The 16,018-nt window shown below is 37.5% G+C and overlaps 1 long non-coding RNA gene across 1 annotated transcript in view; it reads left to right on the forward strand.

Annotated features, from left to right (window-relative positions):
- Positions 1-16,018, forward strand: part of LOC104982562 — a 349,361-nt gene that overhangs the window by 317,517 nt on the left and 15,826 nt on the right. Inside the window, exon 3 of the long non-coding RNA XR_824531.1 lies at positions 12,174-12,366. This is a non-coding gene — a long non-coding RNA (uncharacterized LOC104982562). The remainder of the gene's footprint in view (positions 1-12,173; positions 12,367-16,018) is intronic.

Genomic DNA, 16,018 nt, shown 5'->3' on the forward strand with positions numbered 1-16,018 from the left:
AAACAACTTAGATTACGGACAGTGCAATTATTAAGTGTAACAGTTAAGGCACTGCATTTTAACTCGGTAATTCAGAGTACTCAGTGGTTAGCTAGTGAGTTCTGATTGTTTAATACTTACTTGAACGTTTATGGATGTGAGAGTTGGACTGGGAAGAAAGCTGAGCACTGAGGAATTGATGCTTTTGAACTGTGGTGTTGGAGAAGACTCTTGAGAGTCTCTTGGACTGCAAGGAAATCCAACCAGTTTATCCTAAAGGAGATCAGTCCTGGGTGTTCACTGGAAGGACTGATGCTAACGCTGAAACTCCAATACTTTGGCCACCTGATGCGAAAAGCTGACTCATTGGAAAAGACTCTGATGCTGGGAGGGATTGGGGGCAGGAGGAGAAGGGGACAACAGAGGATGAGATGGCTGGATGGCATCACTGACTCAGTGAACGTGAGTCTGGGTGAACTCCAGGAGTTGGTGATGGACAGGGAGGCCTGGCGTGCTGCAGTTCATGGGGTCACAAAGAGTCGGACACGACTGAGTGACTGAACTGAACTGAACTGAAATTTATTCTGAAGTAAACACAGAACAAGTTTGAATATTAACTTATTTCCATGATTCTAGACCCTCCCCCTCTCGTATGTTCTGCACACTGAAGTCAGTTTTCTTTCTCAGGGAAAACTTAGGTCTCTGTCCTGCTTCAGTATTCATCTGTTCATTTGTGTTCTCTTGGGAGAATTCAAACAACCTTACACGGCCCTTGATCTGACCCTTATTTACTTCTCTAGTCTCATCTTTCATCTCTGTACCTCTCAATCTCCTTTCCCTTTCTTCCACTTTATTTCTATATTGTGGTCATTCTGGATTTCTTTTTTTTGTAATTTGACTGCATTCATGATCAGTCGCTAAGTCTTGTCTGACTCTTTGTGACCCCATGGACTTTTCTTCCAGGGAGCAAGCGTCTTTTAATTTCATGGCTGCTGTCACCATCTGAAGTGATTTTGGAGCCCCTCAAAATATAGTCTCTCACTGTTTCCACTGTTTCCCCAGCTATATGCCATGAAATGATGGGACCAGATGCCATCATCATGATCATAGTTTTTTAAATGTTAAGTCAACTTTTTCACTCTCCTCTTTCACTTTCATCAGAGGATCTTTAGTTCTTCGCTTTCTACCATAAGAGTGGTGACATCTGCATATCTGAGGTTATTGATATTTCTCCTGGAAATCTTGATTCCAGCTTGTGCTTCATCTAGTCCAGCATTTCTCATGAAAAAATAAACAGGGGGACACCATACAGCCTTGATGTACTCTTTTCCTGATTTGGAACCAGTCTGTTGTTCCATGTCCACTTCTAACTGTTGTTTCTTGACCTGCATACAGATTTCTCAGGAGGCAGGTCAGGTGATCTGGTAATCCCATCTCTTTAAGAATTTTCCACAGTTTGTTGTGATCCACACAGTCAAAGGCTTTGGCGTAGTCAATGGGTATATGCAGGTATTTATTAGGCCCAAGTGTTTACCCAGATAGCATGAATTTTAGACTATAGGTGTAGCTACGGTCCAATAAAAGGATTTGCCAATGTATTTGCAATAAAAATAAGTTATGGATATTAGTAAGATGTTTAGAAATTTTTTTTAAAAAGTGATTTTTGGAATTATCAGTTTTTAGGGGTAAAATGGGAGAGGGCTTCAGGTTTCTCTTACATTAGTCTTAATCCTTGACGTGATTGCCTGAAGTATTCAGGGAAGCATATGAAGAAAATGCTTTTTTTTTTTTGCATTGATAATTTGAATCTTTAAACTCAATATTAAAAAACTAAGATGATGGCCCCTGGTCCCATCACTTCATGGAAAATAGAAGGGGAAACATGGAAACAGTGACAGATTTCCTCTTCTTGGGCTTTAAAGTCACAATGCATAGTGACTGCAGCCATGGAATCAGAAGACAGTGGCTTCTTGGCAGGAAAGCTACGACAAAACTAGACAATGTGTTAAAAAGCAAAGACATCACTTTGCTGACAAAGGTCCGTATAGTCAAGGCTGTGATCTTTCTAGTAGTCATGTATGGATGTGAGAGCTGGACAGTAAAGAAGGCAGATCACCCAAGAATTGATGCTTTCTAACTATGGTGCTAGAGAAGACTCTTGAGAGTCCCTTGGACTGCAAGGAGATCCAACCAGTGACTCTTAAAGGAGATCAGTCCTGAATGCTTTTTGGAAGGACTGATGGTGAAGCTGAAGCTCCAATACTTTGGCCACGTGATGTGAAGAACTGACTCATTTGAAAAGACCCTGATGCTGGGAAAGATTGAGGGCAGAAGGAGAAAAGGGTGGCAGAGGACGAGATGGTTGGATGGCAAAGAGTCATACACGACTTGGCGACTGAATGACAACAACAACAAATTCGTTTTTTCACTGAAAGTATAGTTTATTTACAGTGTTGTGATAATTTCTTCTGTACAGAAAGTGACTCAGATATACATGTGTGTGTGTGTGTTTTTCTTTTTTCTTATTTTCCATTACGGTTTATCCTTGAATATTGAATGTAGTTCTCTGTGCTATATAGTAGGACTTGTTGTCCATCCATTCTATATGTAATAGTTTGTAAATATTGTATCCATTCTATATATAATAGTTTGTATGCCAAATGACTTGGAAACCACAAGTCTGTTTTCAATGTCTGTGAGTCTGTTTCTGCTTCATATATAAGCTCATCTGTGTCATGTTTTAGATTCCCCATATAAGTGATATAATATGGTACTTATTTTTCTTTCTGATTTACTGTACTTAGTATGATAATCTCTAGTTCCATCTATTTTGCAAGTGACTTTCTTTTGTTCTTTTTTATGGTTGAGTGGTATTCTACTCTGTGTATGTACTACATCATCTTTATTCATTTGTCAATAAACATTTAGGTTGTTTCTATGTCTTGGCCATAATGAATAGTACTGCTGTGAACATAGGGGTGCATGTATCGTTTTGAACTACAGTTTTGTCCAGATATATGCTCAGGAATGGGATTCCTATATAATACAGTAATTCTGTTTTTAGTTTTCTGGGAATCTCAATACTGTTTTCCATATTGGCTGTACCAACTTACATTCCCACCAACAGTGTAAGAGAGTTTCCTTGTCACCACACTCTCTCCAGCATTGGTTACTTGTAGACTTTTATATTCTGGCCATTCTCATTGGTGTAAAGTGGTACCTCACTATAGTTTTGATTTGCATTTCTCTAATAATTAGTGGTTCCAAATAGGAAAAGGAGTACGTCAAGGCTGTATATTGTCACCCTGCTTATTTAACTTATATGCAGAGTACATCATGAGAAACGCTGGGCTGGAAGAAACACAAGCTGGCATCAAGATTGCCGGGAGAAATATCAATAACCTCAGATATGCAGATGACACCACCCTTATGGCAGAAAGTGAAGAGGAACTCAAAAGCCTCTTGATGAAAGTGAAAAAGGAGAGTGAAAAAGTTGGCTTAAAGCTCAACATTCAGAAAACAAAGATCATGGCATCTGGTCCCATCACTTCATGGGAAATAGATGGGGAAACAGTGGAAACAGTGTCAGACTTTATTTTTTGGGGCTCCAAAATCACTGCAAATGGTGATTGCAGCCATGAAATTAAAAGACGCTTACTCCTTGGATGAAAAGTTATGACCAACCCAGACAGCATATTGAAAAGCAGAGATATTACTTTGCCAACAAAGGTCTGTCTAGTCAAGGCTATGGTTTTTTCAGTGTTCATGTATGGATGTGAGAGTTGGACTGTAAAGAAAGCTGAGCACTGAAGAATTGATGCTTTTGAACTGTGGTGTTGGAGAAGACTCTTGAGAGTCCCTTGGACTGCAAGGAGATCCAACCAGTCCATCCTAAAGGAGATCAGTCCTGGGTGTTCATTGGAAGGACTGATGTTGAAGCTGAAACTCCAATACTTTGGCCACCTCATGTGAAGAGTTGACTCATTGGAAAAGACTCTGATGCTGGGAGGGACTGGGGGCAGGAGGAGAAGGGGACGGCAGAGGGGATGAATGGCATTACCGACTTGATGGACATGATTTTGAGTGAACTCCAGGAGTTGGTGATGGTCAGGGAGTCCTGCATGCTGCAGTTCATGGGGTTGCAAAGAGTCAGACATGACTGAGCAACTGAACTGAACTGAACTGAACTGAATACCTAGGGATATTGAGCATCTTTTTATGTGCCTATTGGCCACGTGTATATTTGGAGAAGATGTTTATTTACATCTTCTGCCCAGTTTTTTATTGGGTTCTCTTTTTGTTGTTGTTTGAGCTGTTTGCACATTTTGAAAATTAAGCCCTTTTTGGTCACAACGATTGCAAATATTTTCTCCCATCTTGAAGGTTTTCCTTTCATTTTGTTTAGAATTTCCTTTGCTTTGCTATACAAAAGCTTATAATCTTGATTAGGTCTCATTTTCTGATTTTTGTTTTTGTTTCTATTTCCTTGGGAGACTGACCTAAGAAACCATTGGTATGATTTATGTCAGCGAATGTTTTGACCATGTTCTCATCTAGAAGTTTTATGGTGTCTTATCTTCAATTCTTTAAGCCATTTTGAGTTTATTTTAATGCGTATTCTAACTTTATTGATTTACTTGCAGCTGTCCAACTTTCCCAGCATTATGTGTTGAAAAGACAGTCTTTTCCCCATTTTATATTCTTGCCTCCTTTGTTGAAGATTAATTGACCATAGGTGTATTGGAGAAGGAGATGGCAACCCACTCTAGTATTCTTGCTTGGAGAATCCCATGGCCAGAGGATCCTGGCAAGTTATAGTCCATAGGGTCACAAACAGTTGGACATGACTGAAGCAACTTAGCACATTATGGGGCTTCCCTGTTGACTCAGCAGTGAAGAATCCCCCTGCAATGAGGAGTTGCAAAGGTGCAGGTTCTTTCCTTGAGTCAGGAAGATTCCCTGGAGGAGAAGGTGGAAACCCACTCCAGTATTCTTGCCTGGAGAGTCCCATGGACAGAGGGTTGTAAAGAGTTGGATACGATGGAGGCAATTTAGCAGGCAGGCAGGCAGGCACTGGTTTATTTCTGGGCTCTCTCTTCTGTTCCACTGATCCATATGTGTGTTTTTGTGCCAGTACCACACTGCTTTGGTTACTTTCGTTTTGTAGTATTGTCTGAATTCTGGAAGGGTTACATGTCCTGCTTTGTTCTTTTTCCTCGGAATTGCTTTGGCAGTTGAGTCTTTTATGATTCCATATAGATGTTAGTATTATTTGTTCTAATTCTATGGCAAATGTCATGGGTAATTTGATAGAAATCACATTAAATTTGTATATTGCTTTGGGTACTATGACCGTATTAGCAATATTAATTCTTCTAATGAAAGAGTATGGGTTATCTTTCCATTTCCTTAAATTATCTTTAATTTACTTTGTTAATGTATTATAGTTTTCAGCATATATTTTTCACCTCCTTTGTCAGGTTTATGACTAAGCATTTTGTTTATTTGTTTGTAATTTTAAAAGTTATTACTTTTTACTTTCCTTTTCTGATATTTCATTATTAGTGTAAAGAAATTAATACACCAATTTCTGTGTGTTAATCTTGTATCCTGCTACCTTGCTAAATGTATTTATCATGTCTACTAGCTTTTGTGTGGAGTCTTTGGAGTTTTCTGTGTATAGTTGTCACGTCATGTGCATATAATGGCAACTTTACCTCTTCCCTTCCTGTTTGAATACATTTTAATTCTTTTTCTTGTCTGATTGCTGTGGCTAGGACTTATAATACTGTGTTGAAGAGAAATGGTGAGAGTCAGCATCCTTGTTTTTGTTCCAGATTTCAGTGGGAAGGCTTTCAGTTTTTCATCAAAACAATTGTATTGGTTGTGGTTTTGCCATAAACAGCTGTTATTATGTTGAGATATATTCCCTCTGTATCCACTTTGGAACAAATGGATGTTGATTTTTGTCAGTGCTTTTTCTGCATCTGTTGAGGATGATCATATGGTTTAGTCTTTTCCTTTGTTGTGATATATCACAATGATTGATTTGTGTACACTGAACCATCCTTGTGAACTTGGGATGAATCTTTCATGGTGTATGATCCTTTTTGAGTGTGGTTGGATTCAGTTTGCTAATATTTTGTTGAGAATTTTTGCATCTATATTCATCAAAGGTATTGGCCTGAAATTTTCTTTTTTGATGGAGTCTTTGTCTGGTTTTGGTATCAGGGTGATGGTGGCTTTATAGAATGTCTTTGGGAGTGGTCCTTCCTCTTCAATCATTTGGAAGAGTTTGAGAAGGATCAGTAAAAATTTTACTTTGTTTGTTTGGTAGAATTTTCCTGTGAAGCCATCTGGGTCCTGGACTTCTGTTTGTATGGATTTTTTTTTTTTAATTATATATTCTATTTAGTTTCTAGTGATCAGTCTGGAGAAGGCAATGGCACCCCACTCCAGTACTCTTGCCTGGCAAATCCCATGGACGGAGGAGCCTGGTGGGCTGCAGTCCATGGGGTCGCTGAGGGTCGGACATGACTGAGCAACTTCACTTTCACTTTTCACTTTCATGCATTGGGGAAGGAAATGGCAACCCACTCCAGTGTTCTTGCCTGGAGAATCCCAGGGATGGGGGAGCCTAGTGGGCTGCCATCTATGGAGTCACACAGAGTCAGACATGACTGAAGCGACTTAGCAGCTGAGGAAGTGATCAGTCTGTTCACATTATTGACTTCTTCTTGATTCAGTTTTCATGGGCCAGGAATCCTGTGGACAGAGGAGCCTGGTGGGCAACAGTCCATGGTGTAGCAAAACAGTTGGACACAACTTAGTGACTAAATAACAAATGTTTCTGGAAAGTTGTCCATTTCTCGAGATTGTCTAATTTGCTGGCATATAATTGTTCATAGTATTCTCTTATGGTTTTCTGTATATCTGTGGTAAGAGTTGATGTTTCTCTTTTTCATTTCATTTGGGTAATCTTTTTTTCTTTATTGGTGAGCCTAACCAGAGGTTTGCCAATTTTGTTTACCATTTCAAAGAAGTATTTCTTGGTTTTATTGATTTTTTTCTATTGTTGTTAAATCTCTATTTCCTCTCTGATCTTTATTATTTCCTTCCTTCTGCTAACTTTAACTTTTGTTTGTTCTTCTACTTCTAGTTCTTCTAGGTGATCTGTATCGCTATGAACTTCCCTGTAATAACTTCTTTTGGGGCATCCCACAGATATTATATCATTGTGGGAAAATATTTTAAAGAATTATTTAAAAAAATTTTCCACCATATATCTTAGAGAGCGAATGCCTTTGTTTTCTATGTTTATGAGTCTAAAGTGTAGTTAACATTACACTATTACATTAGCTTCAAGTGTATAGCTTAATAATTCAGCATTTGTATACAAATTATAACCATTATAAGTCTAGTTACCATCTATTACCATAAAAAATTGCAACTTTCTTTTGTGATAACTTTTAAGATTTACTTTCTTAGCAGCCTTCACATTTGCAATACAGTGTTATTGATAGTAGTTGCCATACTGTGCATTGCATCCTCAAAACTTGTTCATTTTATAATGAGAAGTTTATACCTCTAGATCACTTTTACCCATTTCACCTACTCCTCAATCCTTCTCCCTCTGGCAACTACCATTCTGTCCTTTGTATCTATGCATTTTGTTTTATTTGTTCACTATTCTCTTTCTCTCTCTCTCTTTCTTTTAGATTCCACATATAAATGAAATCATAAGGAATGGTATTTGTTTTTTTCTGACTGACATTTTTTGCTTAGCATGATACCCTCTATGTCTACCCATGTTGCCACATACGCTGAGCTTTCATTCATTTTCATGGCTGACTAATATTCCACCGTGTGTGTATGTACATCTTTATTATCCATTCATCCATGAAAGGCCACTTAGGTTGTTTCTATATCCTGGCTGTTGTAGATAATATTACAATAAACATAGAGATACATATATCTTTTTGGCAGTATTTATTTTGTCTCCAACCTGTATTTGGGTATAATTGACAAATTAAATTGTATATATTTAATGTGTGCAACGTGATGGTTTCATACACCTATATGTCATAGAATGACTAGATTGCATTATAAAAGTGCTTGATGTCATTATATTCCCATGTCTCCCAAAAGCACATGTACTAAAAATGGGGAAAATATAAACTTAAAAATATACTTGATTTTAATGTAAATTCAAGAATATAATTTCAAAGTTTGTTGTAAACAGTCAACCATTTCTTTTTTATTTTCATTTCCCATGAGATCTATTGTTTTATTTCTGATTTTACAAGCAATACATGTTCATTGTAGTCAACCAGAAATACATAAAAGCATCAGTTAAGCTCACTTCAGTCACTCAGTCATGTCTGACTCTTTGAGACCCCATGGACTGCAGCACACCAGCTTCCCTGTACTTGACCAACTCCCGGAGCTTGCTCAAACTCATGTCCATCAAGTCGGTGATGCCATCCAACCACCTCATCTTCTGTCATTCCCTTCTCCTGCCTTCAATCTCTCCAAGCATCAGGTGTTTTCTAAAGAGACAGCTCTTCACATCAGATGGCCAAAGTATTGGAGTTTCAGCTTCAGCATCAGTCCTACCAATGAATACGCAGGACTGATTTCCTTTAGGATGGACTGACTGGATCTCCTTTCAGTCCAAGGGACTCTCAAGAGTCTTCTCCAACACCACAGTTCAAAAACATCAATTCTTTGGCACTCAGCGTTCTTTATAGTCCAACTCTCACATCCATACATGACTACTGGAAAAACCATAGCTTTGACTAGACGGACCTTTGTTGGCAAAGTAATGTCTCTGCTTTTTAGTATGCTATCTAGGTCGGTTATGACTTTTCTTTCAAGGAGCAAGTGCCTTTTAATCTTATGGCTACAGTCACCATCTGCAGTGATTTTGGGTCACTGGCAGTGATTTGGATCACCGGCATTTCTCATGATGTAATCTGCATATAAGTTAAGCAACCAGGGTGACAATATACAGCCTCAGAAACGTGTACATCAAGGCTGTATATTGTCACCCTGGTTGTTTAACTTATATGCAGAGTATGTCATGTGGAATGCTGGGCTGGTTGAAGCATAAGCTGGAATCAAGATTGACGGGAGAAATATCAATAACATATAACCATAAGTAAAAATAAACGATCAGCCTTAATCCCCACCCCCAGAGATAATGATCATTAGCATTTTGATAAATTTTCTCACTTCCTATATATTTCAAGTAATATATATATATCTATTTATATATATATTTTTTAATTGAACTATAATTGACGTCTAACACCCTGTTAGTTCCAAGTGTAAACACAGTAATTCAATATTTCAATATATTACAAAACGATGATTGTGAATGTACGTTTTATCCTTGTGACTTATTTTGTGATTGGAAATTCGTACCTCTTAATCTCCGCCTATTTCACTCACCCCCTCCACCCTGTCTTTTCTGGCAGCAACCTGTTTGCCTTTCTATTCTCAGTGACTTTTAGTCTATTTCTGTTTTGGTTATGTTTGTTCATTTTTTTTGACTTTTAGATTCTGAATATAAATGAAATCTTATGGTATATTTTTTTCTCTGCCTGACTTGTTTCACTTATTTCACTTAGCACAATACATTCTATGTCAATCCATGTTACTGAAGATGTTATATATAAGATGTTGTATATATATAAAACACATCATCTTTATCCATTCATCTACTTATCAATGGACACATGAACACTTAGGTTGTTTCCGTATCTTGGCAATTATAAATAACAGTGTCTTTTCAAATTACTGTTGTTTTTTTTTTTTTTCAGTAAGTACGTAGGAGAGGATTTGCTAGATCATGTGATAGTCACTTTTAATTTTTTTGAGGAACCTCCAAATTCCTCATATTTTGAGGAGCTTCCACACAAGCCGAAAGAGTTTACATCACCTCCAGTAATGCATGTGGTTTCCCTTTACTCTGTAACCCCAGCAACACATATTATTTCCTGTTCTCTTGATAATAGCCATCAGAACTATTATCAAGTGTGAGGTAATATCTCATTGTGGTTTTGATTTGCATTTTCCTCATGATGAGTAATATGGAGCATCTTTTCATGTGCCTGTTAGCCATCTGTAAGTCTTCTTTTGAAGATATCTACTAAGATCCTTTGTCCATTTTTTAAATTTAGTTGTTTGATTTTTTTGATTGTTGAGTTGAGTTCTTTATATATATTGAGTATTAATGTTTTAATAGATACCTGGTTTATAAATATCTTTTCCCATTTAATAGGTTGCCTTTTAATTTTTTTCATAATTTCCTTTACTATGCAGAAATATTTTAGTTTGATATAGTCTCATTTGCTTATTTTTGCATTGGTTGGATTGACTTCAGAGTCAGATCTAAAAATATCTTGCCAGGAGAGATGTCAAGGAGCTTACCTTGTTGCTGTCTTCATGTCCTTTGCATTTTAATGAGCTACATTCTCTTTAAGTACCATTTGTTTCAGGCAATATGAACTCCTAACCTATCTCTGATAGTTATTTTATTATATCTATTTTCATATTCCTTAAAATATTCTCTTTTCCCCAAAAGTCTTTGTCTTTTGTGGAAATTCCTCCATTATTCTGAGTGTGTCCCAATATTACTTTCAGTTTTTGAAAGCATAATTTTTAATTGAAATTTTTTATCACTCCAATTATTTTATATACTTATGGCAATTAACTATATATTTGTGTTTTTCTAAAGATGCAATTTCCACTCATAGAATACATTTTTGATAATATGGACTAATGTCTATTTATCAGTTTACACTGTATAATGAAAAGCAAGACATGTTGAATAGAACTGGAACTAGGTTTTTTTTAAAACTACTGTTTTATTCAGTCTAAGTCAGTGTTTTGTTTCATTTTACAGTAATTAATATATGTCAGTAATCTTATTGGATCACACATGCTGGTGCCATATTAAGTGTAATTTTGAAGCTAGCCTGAGTAAGAGATTTGAAACCGATGCCCAAAGAAGTTTTTGTAATTTTTGTCTAACTTACAAATATCTGAAATCTTTTCAGCTGATCCATTTGAGAATATAAGACCAGAAAGTTTAGATAAGCATCTTAGGAATTATGGCTGTGTTTTCTCAAATGTGGCAGGTGTGCAGCACTTTATTTTGGCTTTCATACCGAATCTTAATCCATGCAGGAAGTAAGCCACTTTATCTGTCTCAGTCATTAGTTCTACTGACACCGCTAAGTTGTGAGATCCAAATGCAATCACGGATAGCAGACATCTGTTTAATACTTAACAGCTCTTGTCATGGTGGCCATTTGAAAATAAGGTGGTTCTAACTGCATCCTTATTCCTGGGCGAGGCGTTGTCCGGTTGGCAGATTTCCCCCCCTAGACGCTTGTCCGACATGGCCTCTGCGTCCGTCATATCCTTCCATCCCTCCATTAAGAAGCAGTCATTCAGATGGGAGTTCTCTGCTGCCTCCCCTGGACGCTGAAAGCTCTCTGAACTTACCAGTACTCAGACGCTCCAGGACTGGCTCTTTTGATTTCTTTTTTCCAAGAATGGCCAAGTAAATGTGTGTTAGACCTGGGTTTATGAGAGAGTCAAAACAAAACAGCTTGCTCCACAGCTAAAAACAGAGAAGTCTCACAATGAGTTGTCCCAACTCTCTGAGCTGCGGTTTAAACAGGACTGATTTATTTTAAAAGCTTTTTTGCTCAGATTTCATTACAGAGCTGAAGAGGCTGCCCAGTGTCCTTAGGTTGAATAGGAGAGCAAAGTACAGCCCAGGGAAAGGATTGAGCACAGCCTTCCTGAAGAGATCAGGCCTTTTTATTATCAAGGGCAACAACAATAACAGCAACCACCACCACAGAAAGACAAAGTCTGTTTTTTACTTACTCCCACAATGCCTGCCTCATCAGGTCACACATTTGCCTAGAGAATACCACTGAAATCCTTTCAGACCAGGTTTTGATGTTATTCTTGTCATTATGCTGTAATGTCAGGGATGAGATCTTGGATATTTTAAATATGTAGTTGTGATTTGCTCTTTTTTTCTTTGTTTTCAAAGGTCAAGCATTTTAGCAGTTAGGAAAGTGTTTCAGGGTTTCATTATTTTTTTTTTAAGGTGAAGACAATGTGTGCCTGCAGCATTCATCATTTAAGAAAATGGTGTTTTTCTCTTTCAGACCCCAATTTCCACTCATTATCAGAGAGCTGAATTCTAAATCAACGATTGTGGAGAAGAGATGTGCAAGTTGAATAAAACATTTCCAGAACAGCCTGAATAATGGTCCTGAATAAAGGGAACTGAAATGTTCTTGAATTGTAATTGGAAAAAAATCAAGTGTGTGTACTCAGGAGCACATCTACTAAGAAGAGGTTAGTTGTTATTATTCTTAGTGCTATTTAACGTTTATGGGCCTCAGTGGTATTTTTAGTTCTGAATTGAACACAAGTGGTCTGATAAGTGATCTCCCATCCAAATTACCCACGTGGAGATTCACCTGTAATCATTTTCTGTGCAGAGAGAGACGACACTGATAAACAACCCCAGAGCACGGGGACTGTTAATGCAGCAATATAATCTAACTCAGAGCAAAAGAGAGGGACTAGTTCAGACAAATATGGCATTGGACAGCGTCACTTGGTACTTTCCCCTCTGACCTGGTTTATCCATGGCTGGACATTCAGAACTTAGTGAACACATTTGCTGGACTCATGCAAAGTTGCTGAGACACTGAAGAAGGCAGTAAGTGTAGGTTGAGGAGGACTGAAGATTAGGGTCAACGTCCGATCGCAAGTATTTTATGCTCCGTGGCTAAGTAATGGAATGTCTTTTCCTCTTTGTCTCATACTGATCATATAGAAAAACAGTGATACTCTTTTTGAGAAACTATCTCTGATACTTGACTCTGAAAAACTATAATAGAAACATTTCTGAAGTAATGACTATTATCGTCCAGAGGAAATTAAAAATAAGAGAGCATATTCCTATAATTGAATGTTAGATGGAATTGAGAAATGTAGATATATGAGTCATGATGGAATGTGTAAGAATGAATACATGCTTCTATGTGTAAATTTCTGTGCCAGTTACTTACTATGTACAAAGGGAAAACTGGTTCCAGTACCTAAGATGAAGCTAAATATCAAGCAATTATTATAATAGAGGAGACAGTTTGAATTTTGAGCTAAGAAGTATAGACTTTAAGCTTTGGCGAGCTGCTGAAAATTCTGGAGTAGGTGAATGACATGCCCAGAATTGCGTTTTATGAAGATTAACCTGATGGCATTTTCAGGATTGATTAGCGTGAAGTCTGTATTGTGACAGAACAGATTGTGATAATGCAAGTCTGAAATATGGCGCTGGTGAAGAGAATAGAGAGGAATAAATTGATTTAAAAGATCCATGACAGTAGAACTTTAGGACTTGATTATTAAATATGGGGCCTGAAGTAGGGAGATGTCAGAGATGACTCCAGACACTTTGAGCCTGAGATGAGAAATCAAGAATGTCTTGACTGTCAATGCTTTATTATTATATCCTGGATGCTGTGAATCATGTAGTCAATTGCATTTTAAAAATCCTGGGTCCAAATCTGTTCCACATCTACTCAGTGGCCTGTGTCATCTTGGCATCTGTTTTCTGCACTGTGATCCATGGCCAACCACAGATTTTACATTACCGAAAATTAGAGTGTGTGGGAAAACTAAAGTTGACTGGACCAAGAAATTCAGAAAAAAAATTGCATTTAATATATTTTAAAAATTAAAGCTCAGTGAATAAAAATTATAGTAAAAATCCACTTTCTAAATGAGTCTGAGTTAGAAATTTATATGAATTTATTGAAACCAAGGCACTAATTAAACACACACCCACACCCACACACACACACACACACGCACACACACAAGAATGAGAGCAAGCTTTTCTCTGGCTTCACTTTTAGTTGTTCAGAAAATATTGCTGAAGTAGTGTAATCTGCTGAGGCAGACTTTCCCAGAAGTTTTATATTATGCAAAGTGATTTCTTTTTAAAGTTTTCAAACCAACCCTTACTGACTTGAGATTTAATATATCTTATACTTAAATTCTCTTTTGCATTTTTAGTAAGTCTCAGGCAAATGCTTGCAATAACTGCTTGGCATGTTCACAAATTATGAAGATCCTAAAGGACATGTATTTATACTTTCTTATCTGCATATTGAGAACATGAAGTTTAAATAGATGCCTTATACCTGCAGTATCCCCTAGACTCATTTAAGTGGTCCGGAAAAGTGGGAAAGTAATCATTCCAGTAGACTATTTTGCTTACAGAGATTCTAACTCTTCTAGGTAGAAATATATGCATGCAGTTTGAAAACTTTATGCAGATATATATAACCATCCTATAGAAAAATAAAAATGTGATTGCCAGAGCCACAAATAAGACATTACTGTCCTATCTTTATTTATTCATGATTTCAAATGTTTTCTACCTTTATTTTCTTGTTTTGAATTTCTCATCTTTATTGAAAACTTCATTTTCTTTTATAGTATGTGGTTTTGTAATTCTCATATATCACTTAGCTGACATTCTCAAACTATAGATGTGTCACAGAGGAAAATAAAGCCAGAGGATAAATGTCCGCATCTTCATGGAAAGTGTGAAACTTTTTTTTTTTTTTTTGAGAAGTTTTCAAAGCTTTAGCATTACAATAAACATTTATTTCTGTTGTTGTTTTTGAGTAAAAACAATTCACAGGAATTTAAGTGATAAAGCCAAAATTTGTCAGGTTAAATGCAAACAGCTTTGCACTCTCCACGATTCTCAGAGGACTTGCTCACAAAGTGATGTGCAGCTTTGGTGTCAAGACAGACAGGTCTAGCTTAAGTTCTGAATCCATTATTAACTAGCTGGAACACTTGGTAGTTTACTTAATTTTTCTAAACCTTAGCTTCACTGTAAAAATGGGGAGAATCATAATACTAAGTTCATAGGGTTGCTAGAAAGGTGAAAAGATATGTTGTGGATATAATACTAAAGACCTGTCACAGGGTTAGTGGTTCATATGTGGTCACCTGTATTAATTCATGGCTGCTATTAGCATCATATGGTAGTCTTCAGAGGAGAAACCTATGTGATACTGTGCATTTTAAAATACCTTCCTAGGACATCTCATAGTTGGACAGTTGGCTTTTCTCTTTACTGCTGTATCAACCTTGTACCCTTTCCTTCATTACCACACACATTTCTGTATTATTGTGATTTAATAGTTTTTTTTTGCCTTTGTGACTCCAAGGAAACCATCAGTTCAGTTCAGTTCGTCACTCAGTCGTGTCTGACTCTTTGCAACCCCATGAATCACAGCACGCCAGGCCTCCCTGTCCATCACCAACTCCCGGAATTCACTCAGACTCACGTCCATCGAGTCAGTGATGCCATCCAGCCATCTCATCCTCTGTCGTCCCCTTCTCCTCCTGCTCCCAATCCCTCCCAGCATCAGAGTCTTTTCCAATGAGTCAACTCTTCGCATAAGGTGGCCAAAGTACAGGAGTTTCAGCTTTAGCATCATTCCTTCCAAAGAATACCCAGGACCAATCTCCTTCAGAATGGACTGGTTGGATCTCCTTGTAGTCCAAGGGACTCTCAAGAGTCTTCCCCAACACCACAGTTCAAAACATCAATTCTTCAGTGCTCAGCTTTCTTCACAGTCCAACTCTCAAATCCATACATGACCACAGGAAAAACCATAGCCTTGACTAGACGAAACTTTTTTGGCCAAGTAATGTCTCTGCTTTTGAATATGCTATCTAGGTTGGTCATAACTTTCCTTCCAAGGAGTAAGCATCTTTTAATTTCATGGCTGCAATCACCATCTGCTGTGATTTTGGAGCCCCCCAAAATAAAGTCTGATGCTGTTTCCACTGTTTCCCCATGTATTTGCCATGAAGTGATGGGACCAGATGCCATGATCTTCGTTTTCTGAATGTTGAGCTTTAAACCAACTTTTTCACTCTCCTCTTTCACTTTCATCAAGAGGCTTTTTAG

This window comes from Bison bison, unplaced genomic scaffold (genome assembly GCF_000754665.1).
Source record: "Bison bison bison isolate TAMUID 2011002044 unplaced genomic scaffold, Bison_UMD1.0 scf7180017864533, whole genome shotgun sequence".
Lineage (NCBI taxonomy): Eukaryota > Metazoa > Chordata > Mammalia > Artiodactyla > Bovidae > Bison > Bison bison.